A 17,410-nucleotide genomic window follows, 5' to 3' on the forward strand; every position below is an offset into this window, starting at 1 on the left:
TGTTCATTGGTGCTTTTCCAATCAAATTTGACTAAAATTTCACTTAGGTTTAGTTCATTGGTGTGTTTCCAACCAAATTTGACAAAAATTTCCCCTGAATTTTGTTGTTCGGCGTGTTTCGAATCAAATTTGACTAAAATTTCACCTGGGTAGGATTCATTGACGCGTTTCAAATCAAATTTGACTAAAATTTGCCCTAGATTTTGTTTATTGTTGCATTTCCAATCAAATTTGACTAAACTTTCACATGAGTTTAGTTAATTGGTGCGTTTCCAATCAAATTTGACTAAAATTTCACTTGAGTTTGATTCATTAACGCGTTTCCAATCAAATTTGACTAAAATTTCACCTGAGGTTCATTGGCGTGTTTCCAATCAAATTTGACTAAAATTTCACTTGAATTTGGTTTATTGGCGCACTTCCAATCAAATTTGACTAAAATCTCGTCTGAATTTTGTTCATTGTCACGCTTCAAATCAAATATGACTGTAATTTCATCTAAGTTTTGTTAAATGGCATGTTTTCAATCAAATTTGTGTAAAATTTCGTCTGGATCTAGATCATTGGCACTCTTCCAATCAAATTTGACAAAAATTTCACTTAAATTTAGTTCATTGGCTCGTTTTCAACCAAATTTGACTAAAATTTCTGTTGAATTTTGTTGTTTGGCATGTTTCGAATCAAATTTGACTAAAATTTCACTTGAGTAGGGTTCATTGACGCGTTTCAAATCAAATTTGAGTAATATTTCTTATGGATTTTGTTTATTGTTGCGTTTCCAATCAAATTTTATAAGAATTTCACATGGGTTTAGTTCATCGGTGCGTTTCCAATCAAATTTGACTAAAATTTCGCTTGAGTTTGATTCATTAGCGCGTTTCCAATCAAATTTGACTTAAATTTCACCTAGGTTTAGTTCTGGCGTGTTTCCAATCAAATTTGACTAAAATTTCACTTGAGTTTGGTTCATTGGCGCGTTTTCAATCAAATTTGACTAAAATTTCTTCTTAATTTTTTTCATTGTCGCACTTCAAATCATATATGACTATAATTTCAGCTGAGTTTGGTTAAATGCCACATTTTCAAACAAATTTGAGTAAAATTTCATCTGAATTTTGTTCATTGGTGCGTTTCCAATCAAATTTGACTAAAATTTCATATGGGTTTAGTTCATTGGCCCGTTTCCAATCAAATTTCACTAAAAATTCACATGGGTTTAGTTAATTGGCGTCTTTCCAATCAAATTGGACTAAAATTTCATTTGAGTTTGATTCATTGGCAAGTTTCCAATCAAATTTGACTAAAATTTCACTTGGATTTTGTTCATTGGCGCGTTTCCAATCAAATTCAAATAAAATTTCGTCTTGATTTTGTTCATTGTTGTGCTTCTAATCATATCTAACTAAAATTTCACTTGAGTTTGATTCACTGGCTCGTTACCAATCAAATTTGACTAAAATTTCGCCTAGGTTTTGTTCATTAGCGTGTTTCCAATCAAATTTGGCTAAAATTTCATCGGGATTTTGTTCGTTGTCACGCTTCAAATCAAATATGACTATAATTTCATCAGAGTTTTGTTAAATGGCGCGTTTTCAATCAAAATTGAGTAAAATTTCAACTGAATTTTGATCATTGGTCCTCTTAAAATCAAATTTGACTAAAATTTCACTTGGGTTTAGTTCATTGGCGCGTTTTTAGTCAAATTTAACTAAAATTACACTTGAATTTTGTTGCTTGGCGCGTTTTCGATCAAATTTGACTAAAATTTCACTTGAGTATGGTTCATTGACGCGTTTCTAATCAAATTTGACTAAAATTTCTTCTGAATTTGTTCATTGTTGCGTAACCAATCGAATTTGACTAAAATTTCACATGGGTTTGGTTCATTGGCGCGTTTCCAGACAAATTTGACTAAAATTTTATTTGGGTTTTGTTCATTGTCGTGCTTTAAATCAAATATGACAACAATTTCATCTGAGTTTGGTTAAATGGCGTGTTTTCCATCAAATTTGAGTAAAATTTCATATGGTTTTTTTTCAAATATGACTACAATTTCATCTGAGTTTGGTTAAATGGCGCGCTTCCAATTGATTTTGACTAAAATTTCATATGGGTTTAGTTTATTGGCGCGTTTTCAATCAAATTTGACTAAAATTTCACCTAGGTTTTGTTCATTGGCAAGTTTCCAATCAAATTTGACTAAAATTTTACCTGAGTTTGCTTCATTGGCGCGTTTCTAATCAAATTTTACTAAAATTTCATTTGGATTTTATTGATTGGTGTGCTTCCAATAAAATTTGACTAAATTTCGTTTGAGTTTGATTCATTGGCGCGTTTCCAATAAAATTTGACTAAAATTTCACCAGTATTTTGTTCATTGTCATGTTTCCAATCAAATTTAACTAAAATTCAATTTAGTTTGGTCCATTGGTGCTCATTTCCAATCAAGTTTAACTAAAATTTCATTTGAATTTTGTTCATTGTTGCGCTTCAAATCAAATATGACTACAATTTCATTTGAGTTTTGTTAAATGGTGCGCTTCAAATCAAATATGTCTACAATTTCATCTAAGTTTTGTTAAATGGCGCGTTATCAATTAAATTGGAGTAAAATTTCGTCTGGATTTTGATCAGTGATGCGCTTCCTAACAAATTTAACTAAACTTTCACATAGGTATAGTTCATTGTCGCATTTTCAATCAAAATTGGCTAAACTTTCACCTGGATTTCATTTATTGGCGTGTTTCGAATCAAGTTTGACTAAAATTTCACTTTAGTTTAGTTCATTAGCACGTTACCAATCAAAGATGACTAAAATTTTGTCTGGATTTTTGTTCATTGTCGCACTTCAAATCATATATGACTACAATTTCATCTGAATTTTGTTAAATGGCACGTTTTCAATATAATTTAGGTAAAATTTCATCTACATTTTGATCATTGGTAATCTTTCAATCAAATTTAACTAAAATTACACATGGTTTTAGTTCATTGGCACGTATCCAGTCGAATTTGACTAAAATTTCACCTGAATTATGTTGTCTGGCGCGTTTCCAATCAAATTTGACTAAAATTTCACTTGAGTATGGTTCATTGGCGCGTTCCCAATCAAATTTGACTAAAATTTCTTCTGGATTTTATTCATTAGTGCGCTTCCAATAAAATATGACCGCAATTTCATTTGAGTTTTGTTAAACGGCACGTTTTCACTCAAATTGAGAAAATTTCACCAGGGTTTTTTTCATTAGCGTGTTTCCTATCAAATTTGACTAAAATTTCACTTGAGTTTAGTTTATTGGGGCGTTTCCAATCAAATTTGATTAAAATTTCGTCTGAATTTTGTTCATTGTCGCGCTTTAAATCAAATATGAATACAATTTCATCTGAATTTTGTTAAGTGGCTTATTTTCAATCAAATTTGAGTAAAATTTCATCTAAAGTTTGATCAACAGTGCTTTTCCAATCAAATTTGATAAAATTTCACTTGGGTTTACTTCATTGGCGCGTTTCCAGTCAAATTTGACTAAAATTTTACCTGAATTTTGTTGTTTAGCACGTTTCCAATTAAATCTGACTAAAATTTCACTAGAGTATGGTTCGTTGACGCGTTTTCCATCAAATTTGACTAAAATTTGTTCTGAAGTTTGTTAATTGTTGCGTTTTCAATCTAATTTGACTAAAATTTCACATGGGTTTAGTTCATTGGCGCATTTCCATTCAAATTTGACTAAAATTTCACATGGGTTTTGTTTATTGGCATATTTCTAATCAAATTTGACGAAAATTTCGCTTTAGTTTGCTTCATTGGTGCGTTTCCAATCAAATTTGACGAAAATTTCACTTTAGTTTGCTTCATTGGTGCGTTTCCAATCAAATTTGACTAAAATTTCATCTGAATTTAGTCCATTGGTGCGTTTCTAATCAAATTTGACTAAAATTTCTTCTGGATTTTGTTCATTGTCGCGCTTCAAATCAAATATGACTGTATTTCATCTGATTTATGTTAAATGTCGCGTTTTCAATCAAATTTGAGTAAAATTTCATCTGGATCTTGATCATTGGTGCTCTTCCAATCAAATTTGACTAAAATTTCACTTAGGTTTAGTTCATTGGCGCGTTTCCAAAAAAATTGACTAAAATTTCCCCTAGATTTTGTTTATTGTTGCGTTTCCAATCAAATTTGACTAAAATTTCACTTAAATTGGATTCATTAGAACATTTCCAATCAAATTTGACCAAAATTTCACCCGAGTTTAGTTCATTGGCGTGTTTCCATTCAAATTTGACTAAAATTTCACTTGACTTTGGTTCATTGGCGCGTTTCCAATCAAATTTGACTAAAATTTCGTCTGAATTTTGTTCATTAGTGTGCTTACAATCAAATTTGACAGAAATTTCACTTGAGTGTGATTCGTTGGTACATTTCCAATCGAATTTAACTAAAATTTCACTTGAATTTTGTTCATTGGTGTGTTTTCAATCAAACTTGACTAAAATTTCACCTATGTTCTGTTCGTGGGCGTATTTCCAATCAAATTTGACTAAAATTTCAGTTGAGTTTGATTCATTGGCGCGTTTCCAATCAAATTTAACTAAAATTTCGTCTGGATTTTGTTCATTATCATTCTTCAAATCAAATATGACTACAATTTCATCTGAGTTTGGTTAAATGGTGCATTTTCAATCAAATTTGAGTAAAATTTCATATGGGTTTTGTTCATTGGTGCGTTTCCAATCAAATTTGACTAAAATTTCACATAGGTTAAGTTCATTGGTGTGTTTCCCATCAAATTTGACTAAAATTTACCTGGATTTTGTTCATTGGTGTGTTTCCAATCAAATTTAACTAAAATTTCACTTTACTTTGGTTCATTGGCACGTTTCGAATCAAATTTGACTAAAATTTCTACTGAATTATGTTCAATGTCGCGCTTGAAATCAAATACGACAACAATTTCATCCGAGTTTTGTTAAATGGCGCGTTTTCAATCAAATTTGAGTAAAATTTCATCTGGATTTTGTTCATTGGTGCGTTTCCAAACAAATTTGACTAAAATTTCACATAGTTTAAGTTCATTGGCGCGTTTCCAATCAAATTTGCCAAATTTCACTTGGATTTTGTTCATTGGTGCGTTTCCAAACAAATTTGACTAAAATTTCACATAGTTTAAGTTCATTGGCGCGTTTCCCATCAAATTTGCCTAAAATTTCACTTGGATTTTGTTCATTGACGTGTTTCCAATCAAATTTAACTAAAATTTCACTTTAGTTTCGTTCCTTGGCACGTTTCTAATCAAATTTGACTAAAATTTCATCTGAATTACGTTCATTGTCGCGCTTCAAATCGAATATGTCAACAATTTCATCCGAGCTTTGTTAAATGACGTGTTTTCAATCAAATTTGAGTAAAATTTCATATGGATTTTGTTCATTAGTGCTCTTCCAATAAAAGTTGACTAAAATTTCACACGGGTTTAGTTCACTGGTGCATTTCCAGTCAGATTTTACTAAAATTTCACCTGCGTTTTATGGTTTGGCACGTTTCCAATCAAATTTGTCCAAAATTTCACTTGAGTATGGTTCACTGACGCGTTTCCAATCAAATTTAACTAAAATTTCTTATGGATTCTATTCACTGGCACGCTTCAAATTAAAGATGACTGCAATGTCATTTGGGTTTTGTTAAATGGCACGTTTCCAATCAAATTTGACTAAAATTTCACCTGGGTTTTGTTCATTGGCGTGTTTCCATCAAATTTAACTAAAATTTCACTTGAGTTTGGTTCACTGGTGCGTTTCCAATCAAATTTGACTAAAATTTTACCTAGATTTTGTTCATTGACGTGTTTCCAATCAAATTTGACTAAAATTTCATTTGATTTAGTTCATTGACGTGTTTTCAATCATATTTGACTAAAATTTCGTCTCCATTTTGTTCATTGTTGCGCTTCAAATCAAATATGACTACAATTTTATCTGAGTTTTATTAAATGGTGCGTTTTCAATCAAGTTTGAGTAAAATTTCATCCGAATTTTGATCATTGGTGCTCTTCCAATCAAATTTGACTAAAATTTCCCTTGGGTTTAGTTCTTTGGCGATTTTTCAATCAAATTTGACTAAAATTTCCCTTGGGTTTAGTTCTTTGGCGATTTTTCAATCAAATTTGACTAAAATTTCACTTGAATTTGGTTTATTGGCACGTTTCCAATCAAATTTCACAAAAATTTCATCTGGATTTTGTTCATTGATGCGCTTCCAATCAAATTTGACTTGAATTTCTTCAGGATTTGGTTCATTAGCGCGCTTCAAATCAAATATAACTGCAATTTCATCCAAGTTTTGTTAAATGGGGCATTTTCAATCAAATTTGTGTAAAATTTCACCTGGATTTTGTTCATTGGTGTGTTTCCAATCAAATTTGACTAAAATTTCACTTGAGTTTAGTTTATTGGCGCGTTTCCAATCAAATTTGATTAAAATTTTGTCAGGATTTTGTTAAATGGCACATTTTCAATCAAATTTGAGTAATATTTCATTTGGATTTTGATCATGGGCGCTCTTCCAACCAAATTTGACTAAAATTTCACCTGAGCTTTGTTCATTGGCGTGTTTCCAATCAAATTTGACTAAAATTTTACTTGAGTTTTGCTCATTGGCACGTTTCCAATCAAATCTCACTAAAATTACATGTAGATTTTGTTCATTGGTGTGCTTTCAATCAAATTTGACTAAAATTTCACTTGAGTTTGATTCATTGGTGCGTTTCCAATCAAAATTGACTAAAATTTCATCAGGATTTTGTTCATCGGCGTGTTTCCAATCAAATTTGACTAAAATTTGGCTTGAGTTTTGTTTATTAGCGCGTTTCCAATCAAATTTGACCAAGATTTCGTCTGGATTGTCTTCATTGCCGCGCTTCAAATCAAATTTGATGACAATTTCATCTATGTTTTGTTAAATGGCAAGTTTTCAATAAAATTTGAGTAAAATTTCATCTAGATTTTGATCATTTGCGCCCTTCCAATCAAATTTGACTAAAATTTCACTTGAGTTTAGTTCATTGCCACGTTTCCAGTCAAATTTGACTAAACTTTTACCTGAATTCTGTTGTTTTGCGCGTTTCCAATCAAATTTGATTAAAATTTCACTAAAATTTGGTTCATTGGAGCGTATCAAATCAAAATTCACTAAAATTTCGTCTGGATTTTGTTCATTGGTGCGCTTCCAATCAAATTTGACTAAAATTTCACTTGAATTAGATTCATTGGCAGGTTTCCAATCAAATTTGACTAAAATTTCACCTAGGTTTTGTTAATTGGTGTGTTTCCAATCAAATTTGACTAAAATTTTACTTGAGTTCAGTTCATTGGCGAGCACTCAATCAAATTTGACTAAAATTTCACCTAGGTTTTGTTAATTGGTGTGTTTCCAATCAAATTTGACTAAAATTTTACTTGAGTTCAGTTCATTGGCGAGCACTCAATCAAATTTGACTAAAATTTCGTCTGGATTTGTTTTATTGTGTTGCTTCAAATCAAATATGACTATAATTTCATCTGAGTTTTGTTAAATTGTGAGTTTTCAATAAATTTGAGTAAAATTTTATTTGCACTTTGATTATTGTGCCCTTCCAATCAAATTTAACTAAAATTTCACATTTATTTCGTTCATTGGCGAGTTTCCAGTCAAATTTGACCAAAATTTCACTTGGATTTTGTCGTTTGGCATTTTTCCAATGAAATTTGACTAAAATTTAACTTGAATATGGTTCACTGACGAGTTTCCAATCAAATTTGGGTAAAACTTCTTCTGAATTTTGTTCATTATTGCGTTTTCAATCAAATTTGACTAAAATTTAACTTGAATATGGTTCACTGACGAGTTTCCAATCAAATTTGGGTAAAACTTCTTCTGAATTTTGTTCATTATTGCGTTTTCAATCAAATTTGACTAAAATTTCACATGAGTTTAGTTCATTGGCGCGTTTCCAAACAAATTTGACTAAAATTTCTCATTAGTGCGTTTCCAAACAAATTTGACTAAAATTTCACCTGGATTTTGTTCATGGTTTGTTTCCAATCAAATTTGGCTAAAATTTCACTTGAGTTTAGTTCATCGGCGCCTTTCCAATCAAATTTAACTAAAATTTCATCTTGATTTTGTTCATTATCACGCTTCGGATCAAATATGACTATAATTTCATGACTTTTGTTAAATGGCGAGTTTTCAATAAAATTAGAGTAAAATTTCATTTGGATTTTGATCATTGGTTCCCTTCCAAACAAATTTGACAAAAATTTCACTTGGGTTTGGTTCCTTGGCGCTTTTCCAGTCAAATTCGACTAAAATTTCACCTGAATTTTGTTGTTTGGCATGTTTCCAATCAAATTTGACTAAAATTTCACTTGAGTATGGTTCATTGACGCGTTCCAATCAAGTTTAATTAAAATTTCTTCTGAATTTTGTTCATTGGGTGCTTCAAATCAAATATGACTGCAATTTCATTTGAGTTTTGTTAAATGGCACGTTTTCAATCAAATTTGAGTAGAATTTCACCTAGGTTTTGTTCATTGGCATGTTTTCAATCAAATTTGACTTAAAATTCACTTCAATTTGGTTCATTGGCGCATTTCCAATCAAATTTGACTAAAATTTCGTCTGGATTTTGTTCATTGTCGCGCATCAAATCAAATATGACTACAATTTCATCTGAATTTTGTTAAACGGTGCATTTTCAATCAAATTTGAGTAAAATTTTGTCTGTATTTTGATCATTGATGCTCTTCCTATCAAATTTGACTAAAATTTCACTTAGATTTAGATCATTGGCGCGCTTCAAATCAAATTTGACTAAAATTTCACTTGAATTTAGTTCATTGGCACGTCTCCAATCAAATTTCACTAAAATTTCGTTTAGATTTTGTTCATTGGTGCGCTTCCAATCAAATTTGACTAAAATTTCACTTGAATTTAGTTCATTGGCACGTCTCCAATCAAATTTCACTAAAATTTCGTTTAGATTTTGTTCATTGGTGCGCTTCCATCTGAGTTTTGTTAAATCTCGCGTTTTCAATTAAATTTGACTAAAATTTTACTTCTGATTGATTCATTAGCGTGCTTCCAATCAAATTTGACTAAAATTTCATCAGAATTTTGTTCATTGGAGTGTTTCCAATCAAATTTGACTAAAATTTCACTTGAGTTTGGTTAATTGGTGCATTTCCAATCAAATTTGACTCAAATTTCGTTTGAATTTTGTTCATTGGTGCGCTTCCAATCAAATTTGACTAAAATTTCATCTAGATTTTGTTCATTGGCGTGTTTCCAATCAAATTTGACTAAAATTTCAATTGAGTTTGGTTCATTACCGCAGTTCCAATCAAATTTAACTAAAATTTCGTCTGAATTTTGTTCATTGTCGTGCATCAAATAAAATATGACTACGATTTCATCTTAATTTTGTTAAACTGTGCGTTTTCAATCAAATTTAAGTAAAATTTCATCTTGGTTTCGATCGTTGGAGCTCTTCCAATCAAATTTGACAAAAATTTCACTTGGGTTTTGTTCATTGACGCGTTTCCATTCAAATTTAACTAAAATTTCACCTGAGTCTTTCCTGTTTGATGCGTTTCCAATAAAATTTCTCTAAAATTTCACTTGAGTATGGTTCATTGACGTGATTTCAATCAAATTTGGCTAAAATTTCTTTTGAATTTTGTTCATTGTTACGTTTCCAATCAAATTTGACTAAAATTTTACATGGGTTTAGTTCATTGGCGCATTTCCAATCAAATTTAACTAAAATTTTACTGGAGTTTGATTCATTGGCGAGTCTCCAATCAAATTTGACTAAAATTTCACTGGAGTTTGATTCATTGACGCGTTTTCAATCAAATTTGACTAAAATTTCACTTGAGTATGGTTCATTAATGCATTTCCAATCAAATTTGACTATGTTTTCTTCAGAATTTTGTCCATTAAAGCACTTCAAGTCAAATATGACTGCAATTTCATCCGAGTTCTCTTAAATGGGGAGTTTTCAATCAAATTTGAGTAAAACTTAACTTGGGTTTTGTTCATTGGGGGTGTTTCCAATTAAATTTGACTAAAATTTCAATTGAGTTTAGTTCATTGGCGCGTCTCCAATCAAAGTTGACTAAAATTTCACTTGAGTATGATTCATTGGCGCGTTTTCAATCAAATTTGACTAAAATTTCACTTAGGTTTAGTTCATTGGCACATTCCAGTCTAATTTGACAAAAATTTCTCTTGAATTTTGTTGTTTAGCTCATTTGCAATCAAATTCGACAAAAATTTCACTTGAGTATGGTTCAATGACACCTTTCCAATCAAATTTGGCTAAAAAATTTTCAGGATTTTGTTCATTGTAACGATTCCAATCAAATTTGACTAAAATTTCACATGGGTTTAGTTCATTGACGCGTTTTCAATCAAATTTGACTAAAATTTCACTTGAGTTTGATTCATTTGCACTTTTCCAATCAAATTTAACTAAAATTTCACTTGGGTTTAGTTCATTTGCGCGTTTCCATTCAAATTTGACAATTTACCTAAATTTTGTTGTTCCGCGCGTTTGCAGTCAAATTTGACTAAAATTTCACTCGAGTATTGTTCATTAACGCCTTTCCAACAAAATTTCACTAAAATTTCTTCTGGATTTTGTTCACTGGCACGCTTCAAATCAAATTTGACTTTAGTTTCATCTGAGTTTTCTTAAATGGCACTTTTTCAATCAAATTTGAGTAAAATTTCACCTGAGTTTTGTTCATTGGCGTGTTTCCAATCAAATTTGACTAAAATTTCACTTCAATTTGGTTCATTGGCCCGTTTCCAATCAAATTTGACTAAAATCTCGTCTGAATTTTGTTCATTATCGCACTTCAATTCAAATATGACTATAATTTCATCTGAGTTTTGTTAAATGGCACTTTTTCAATCAAATTTGAGTAAAATTTCACCTGAGTTTTGTTCATTGGCGTGTTTCCAATCAAATTTGACTAAAATTTCACTTCAATTTGGTTCATTGGCCCGTTTCCAATCAAATTTGACTAAAATCTCGTCTGAATTTTGTTCATTATCGCACTTCAATTCAAATATGACTATAATTTCATCTGAGTTTTGTTAAATGGGGCGTTTTAAATCAAATTTGAGTAAAATTTCATCTAGATTTTGATCATTTGTGTTCTTCCAATCAAATTTGACTAAAATTTCACTTGGGTTTAGTCCATTGGCGCGTTTCCAATCAAATTTAACTAAGATTTCACTTGAATTTGGTTTATTGGCGCGTTTTCAATCAAATTTTACTAAAATTTCATCTGGATTTTGTTCATTGATGTGCTTCCAATCAAATTTGACAAAAATTTCACTTAAGTTTGATTAATTGCCGCGTTTACAATCAAAATTGACTAAAATTGCACCTGAGTTTTGTTCATTGGCGCGTTTCCAATCAAATTAAACTTAAATTTCACTTGAATTTAGTTCATTGGCGCGTTTCCAATCAAATTTCACCAAAGTTTCATCTGAATTTTGTTTATTGGTGCACTTCCAATCAAACTTGACTAAAATTTCACTTGAGTTTGTTTCATTGGCGCGTTTCCAATCAAATTTGACTAAAATTCCACCTGACTTTTTTTCATTGGCGTGTTTCCATTTGAGTAAAATTTTCCTTCAATTTGGTTCATTGGTGCATTTCCAATCAAATTTCACTAAAATTTCGTCTGGATTTTGTTCATTATCGTGCTTCAAATCAAATATGACTAAAATTTTATCTGAGTTTTGTTAAATGGCGCATTTTCAATCAAATTTGGGTAAATTTTGATTTGGATTTTGATCATTGGTGCTCTTCCAATCAAATTTGACTAAAATTTCACTTGAATTTTGTTCATTGGCACGTTTCCAGTCAAATTTGACTAAAATTTCACTTGAATTTTGTTGTTTGGCACGTTTTCAATCAAATTTGATAAAAATTTCACTTGAGCATGGTTCATTAACCCGTTTCCAACAAATTTGGCTAAAACTTCTTCTGAATTTTGTTCATTGTTGTGTTTGGAATCAAATTTGATAAAAATTTCACATGGGTTTAGTTCATTGGCACATTTTCAATCAAATTTGACTAAAATTTGACTTGAGTTTGACTCATTGGTGCGTTTTCAATCAAATTTGACTAAAATTTCACCTGAATTTTGTTTATAGGCATGTTTCCAATCAAATTTAACTAAAATTTCACTTGAACGTGGTTTATTGGCACGTTTCCAATTAAATTTGACTAAAATTTCACCTGAATTTTGTTTATAGGCATGTGTCCGATCAAATTTAACTAAAATTTCACTTGAACGTGGTTTATTGGCGCGTTTCCAATGAAATTTGACTAAAATTTCGTTTGGATTTTTTTCAATATCGCGCTTCAAATCCAATATGACTACAATTTCATCTAAATTTTGTTAAATTGTGAGTTTTCAATAAAATTTGAGTAAAATTTCATTTAGATTTCGATCATTGACGCCCTTCCAGTCAAATTTGACTCAAATTTCACTTGGATTTAGTTCATTGGTGCGTTTCTAGTCAAAGTTGACAAAAATTTCCCTTGAATTTTGTTGTCTGGCGCTTTTCCAATCAAATTTGACCAAAATTTCACTTGAGTATTGTTCATTAACGCATTTCCAATCAAATTTGACTAAGATCTTTTTTTTGTGTTCATTGGCATGTTTCAAATCAAATATGACAGTAATTTCATCTGAGTTTTGTTAAATGGTACGTTTTCAATCAAATTTGACTAAAATTTCACTTCAGATTGATTCATTAGCGTGCTTCTAACTAAATTTGATTAAAATTTCACCTGAATTTTGTTCATTGGCGTGTTTCGAATCAAATTTTTCTAAAATTTCACTTGAGTTTGGTTCATTGGCGCATTTCCAATAAAAGTTGACTCAAATTTCATCTAAATTTTGTTCATTGGTACACTTCCAATCAAATTTGACTAAAATTTCACTTGAGTTAGATTCATTGGCGTGTTTTCAATCAAATTTGACTAAAATTTTACTTGAATTTTATTCATTGGCGTGCTTCCAATCAAATTTGACAAAAAATTTACATTAGTTTGGTTCATTAGCGCGTTTCCAATCAAATTTGACTAAAATTTCGTTTGGATTTTGTTCATGGTTGCTCTTCAAATCAAATATGACTGTAATTTCATCTGAGTTTTGTTAAAAGGTGCGTTTTCAATCAAATTAGAGTGAAATTTCATCTTGATTTTGATCGTTGGAGCTCTTCCAATCAAATTTAACAAAAAATTCACTTGGGTTTAGTTCATTAACGCATTTCCAGTCAAATTTGACTAAAATTTCACCTGAGTTTTTCTTGTTTGATGCGTTTCCAATCAAATTTCACTTGAGTATGGTTCATTAACACGTTTCCAATCAAACTTGAGTAAATTTTCTTCAGATTTTTGTCCATTGACGTGCTTCAAATCAAATATGAGTGCAATTTCATCTGAGTTCTCTTAAATGGCGCATTTTCAATCAAATTTGAGTAAAATTTCACCTGAGTTTTTTTCATTGGGGTGTTTCCAATCAAATTAGACTAAAATCTCATTGAATTTAGTTCAGTGGCGCGTTTTCAATCAAATTTAACTAAAATTTCACTTCAGTATGATTCATTGGCGCGTTTTTAATCAAATTTGACTAAAATTTCACTTGGGTTTAGTTCATTGGAGCGTTTTCGGTTAATTTTGACTAAAAATTTCTCCTGAAGTTTGTTGTTTAGCACGTTTACAATCAAATTTGACAAAAATTTCGCTTGAGTATGGTTCATTAATGCCTTTCCAATCAAATTTGGCAAAAATTTCTTCTGAATTTTGTTCATTGTTGTGTTTCCAATAAAATTTGACTAAAATTTCACATGGGCTTAGTTCATTAGCGCGTTTTCAATCAAATTTGACTAAAATTTCACGTGAGTTTGATTCATTGGCGCTTTTCCAATCAAATTTGAGTAAAATTTCATTTGGGTTTAGTTCATTGGCGCATTTCCAGTCAAAGTTGACAAAAATTTCACCTGAATTTTGTTGTCTGGCGCTTTTCTAACCAAATTTGACCAAAAATTCACTAGAGTATGGTTCATTGACGTGTTTCCAATCAAATTTGACTAAATTTTTTTTTGATTTTGTTCATTGGTTTGCTTCAAATCAAATATGACGGTAATTTAATTTGAGTTTTGTTAAATGACACGTTTTCAATCAAATTTGACTAAAATTTCACTTGATTTTGGTTCATTGGTGCGTTTCCAATCAAATTTGACTCAAGCTTCATCTGAATTTTGTTTATTAGTGCGCTTCCAATCAAATTTGATTAAATTTTCCCTTGAGTTTGATTCATTGGCAGGTTTCCAATCAAATTTGACAAAAAATTTCACCTGAATTTTGTTCATTAGCGTGTTTCCAATCAAATTTGACAAAAATTATCTTGAGTTTGGTTCATTAGCGCGTTTCCAACAAAATTTGTCTAAAATTTCGTCTGAATTTTGATCATTGTCGCGTTTCAAATCAAATATGGCTACAATTTCGTCTGAGTTTTGTTAAATGGCGGGTTTTCAACCAAATTTGAGTAAAATTTCAACTTGATTTTGATCGTTGGAGCTCTTCCAATCAAATTTGATAAAAATTTCACTTGGGTTTAGTTCATTGAAGCGTTTCCAGTCAAATTTGACTAAAATTTCCCTTGAGTTTTTCTTGTTTGATGCATTTCCAATCAAATTTCTCGAAAAGTTCACTTACGTTTGGTTCAGTGACGTGTTTTTAATCAAATTTGGCTAAAATTTCTTCTGAATCTTGTTCATTGTCACATTTCCATTCTCATCTAACTAAAATTTAACATGGGCTTAGTTCATTGATGCGTTTCCAATCAAATTTGACTAAAATTTCACTTGGGTTTGATTCATTGATACATTTTCGATCAAATTTGATTAAAATTTCACTTGAGTGTGGTTCATTAACGTGTTTCCAATCAAATTTGACTAAATTTCCTTTTGAATTTTGTCCATTAGCACACTTCAAATCAAATATGACAGCAATTTCATTTGAGTTTTCTTAAATGGCGCGTTTTCAATCAAATTTGAGTAAAATTTCACCCAAATTTTTTTCATTGGTGTGTTTCCAATCATATTTGACTAAAATTTCACTTAAGTTTAGTTCATTAGCGCATTTCCAATCAAATTTAACTAAAATTTCACTTGAGTATGATTCATTGGAGCATTTTCGATCAAATTTGACGAAAATTTCACTTAGATTTAGTTCATTTGCGCGTTTTCATTCAAATTTGACTAAAATTTCACCTGAATTTTGTTGTTTAGCACGTTTGCAATCAAATTTGACTAAAATTTCACTTGACTATGGTTCATTAACGCCTTTCCAACAAATTTAACTAAAATTTCTTCTGGATTTTGTTCATTGGCGCAGTTCAAATCAAATATGACTGTAATTTCATCTGAGTTTTCTTAAATGGCGTGTTTTCAGTCAAATTCTTGGAAAATTTCGCCTGGGTTTTGTTCGTTGGCATATTTCCAATCAAATTTGAATAAAATTTCACATGAGTTTAGTTCATTGGTGCGTTTCCAATCAAATTTGACTAAAATTTCAATTGGGTTTAATTCATTGGCGCATTTTCGGTTAAATTTGACAAAATTTCTCCTGAATTTTGTTGTTTTGTGCATTCGCAATCAAATTTGAAAAAATTTCACTTGACTATGATTCATTAACGACTTTCCAATCAAATTTGTCTAAAATTTCTTCTGGATTTTGTTCATTGTTGCGTTTTCAATAAAATCTGACTAATATTTCACATGGGTTTAGTTCATTGGCGTGTTTTCAATCAAATTTGACTAAAATTTCACTTGAGTTTGATTCATTGGCGCTTTTCCAATCAAATTTGAGTAAAATTTCATTTGGGTTTAGGTCATTGGCGCGTTTCCAGTCAAAGTTGACAAAAATTTCACCTGAATTTTGTTGTCTGCTTCTTTTCTAATCAAATTTAACCAAAATTTCACCTGAGTATGGTTCATTGACGCGTTACCAATCAAATTTGACTAAAAAGAAATTTTGGATTTTATTCATTGGTTTGCTTCAAATCAAATATGACAGTAACTTAATCTTAGTTTTGTTAAATGGCATGTCTTCAATCAAATTTAACTAAAGTTTCACCTGAATTTTGTTTATTGGTGTGTTTCCAATCAAAGTTGACTAAAATTTCACTTGAGTTTGGTTTATTGGCGCGTTTCCAATCAAATTTGACTCAAGCTTCATCTGAATTTAGTTCATTGGTGCGCTTCCAATCAAATTTGACTAAAATTTCACTTGAGTTTGATTCATTGCTGCATTTTCAATCAAATTTGACTAAAATTTCATCTGGATTTTGTTCATTAACGTGTTTCCAATCAAATTTGACAAAAAATTATCTTGAGTTTAGTTCATTAACGCGTTTCCAACAAAATTTAACTAAAATTTTGTCATAATTTTGATCATTGTCGCGCTTCAAATCAAATATGACTACAATTTCATCTGAGTTTTGTTAAATGACGGGTTTTCAATCAAATTTGAGTAAAATTTCATCTTGATTTTGATCGTTGGAGCTCTTCCAATCAAATTTGACAAAAATTTCACTTGGGTTTAGTTCATTGACGCGTTTTCAGTCAAATTTGACTAAAATTTCATCTGAATTTTTCTTGTTTGATGCGTTTCGAATCAAATTTCTCTAAAATTTCACTTGAGTATGGTTCATTTACGTGTTTTCAATCAAATTTGGCTAAAATTTCTTCTGAATTTTGTTCATTATTACGTTTCCAATCAAATTTGACTAAAATTTCACATGGGTTTAGTTCATTGGCGCGTTTCTAATCAAATTTGACCAAAATTTCACTTGGGTTTGATTCATTGAGGCGTTTTCAATCAAATTTGACTAAAATTTCACTTGAGTATGGTTCATTAACGTGTTTTTAATCAAATTTGACTAAATTTTCTTTGGAATTTTGTCCATTGGCGCACTTCAAATCAAATATGACTGCTATTTCATCTGAGTTTTCATAAATGGAACGTTTTCAATCATATTTGAGTAAAATTTCACCGAAGTTTTGTTCAATGGTGTGTTTCCAATCACATTTGACTAAAATTTCACTTGAGTTTAATTCATTGGCACGTTACCAATCAAATTTGACTAAAATTTCACTTGAGTATGATTCATTGGCGCGTTTTCGATCAAATTTGACTAAAATTTCACTTGGGTTTAGTTCATTGGGGCGTTTACAGTCAAATTTGACTAAAATTTCACCCAAATTTTGTTGTTTGGCACATTTGCAATCAAATTTCACTAAAATTTCGTTTGAGTATGGTTCATTAACGCCTTT

Source organism: Olea europaea, chromosome 12 (assembly GCF_002742605.1).
Source record: "Olea europaea var. sylvestris chromosome 12, O_europaea_v1, whole genome shotgun sequence".
Taxonomy (NCBI): Eukaryota; Viridiplantae; Streptophyta; class Magnoliopsida; order Lamiales; family Oleaceae; genus Olea; species Olea europaea.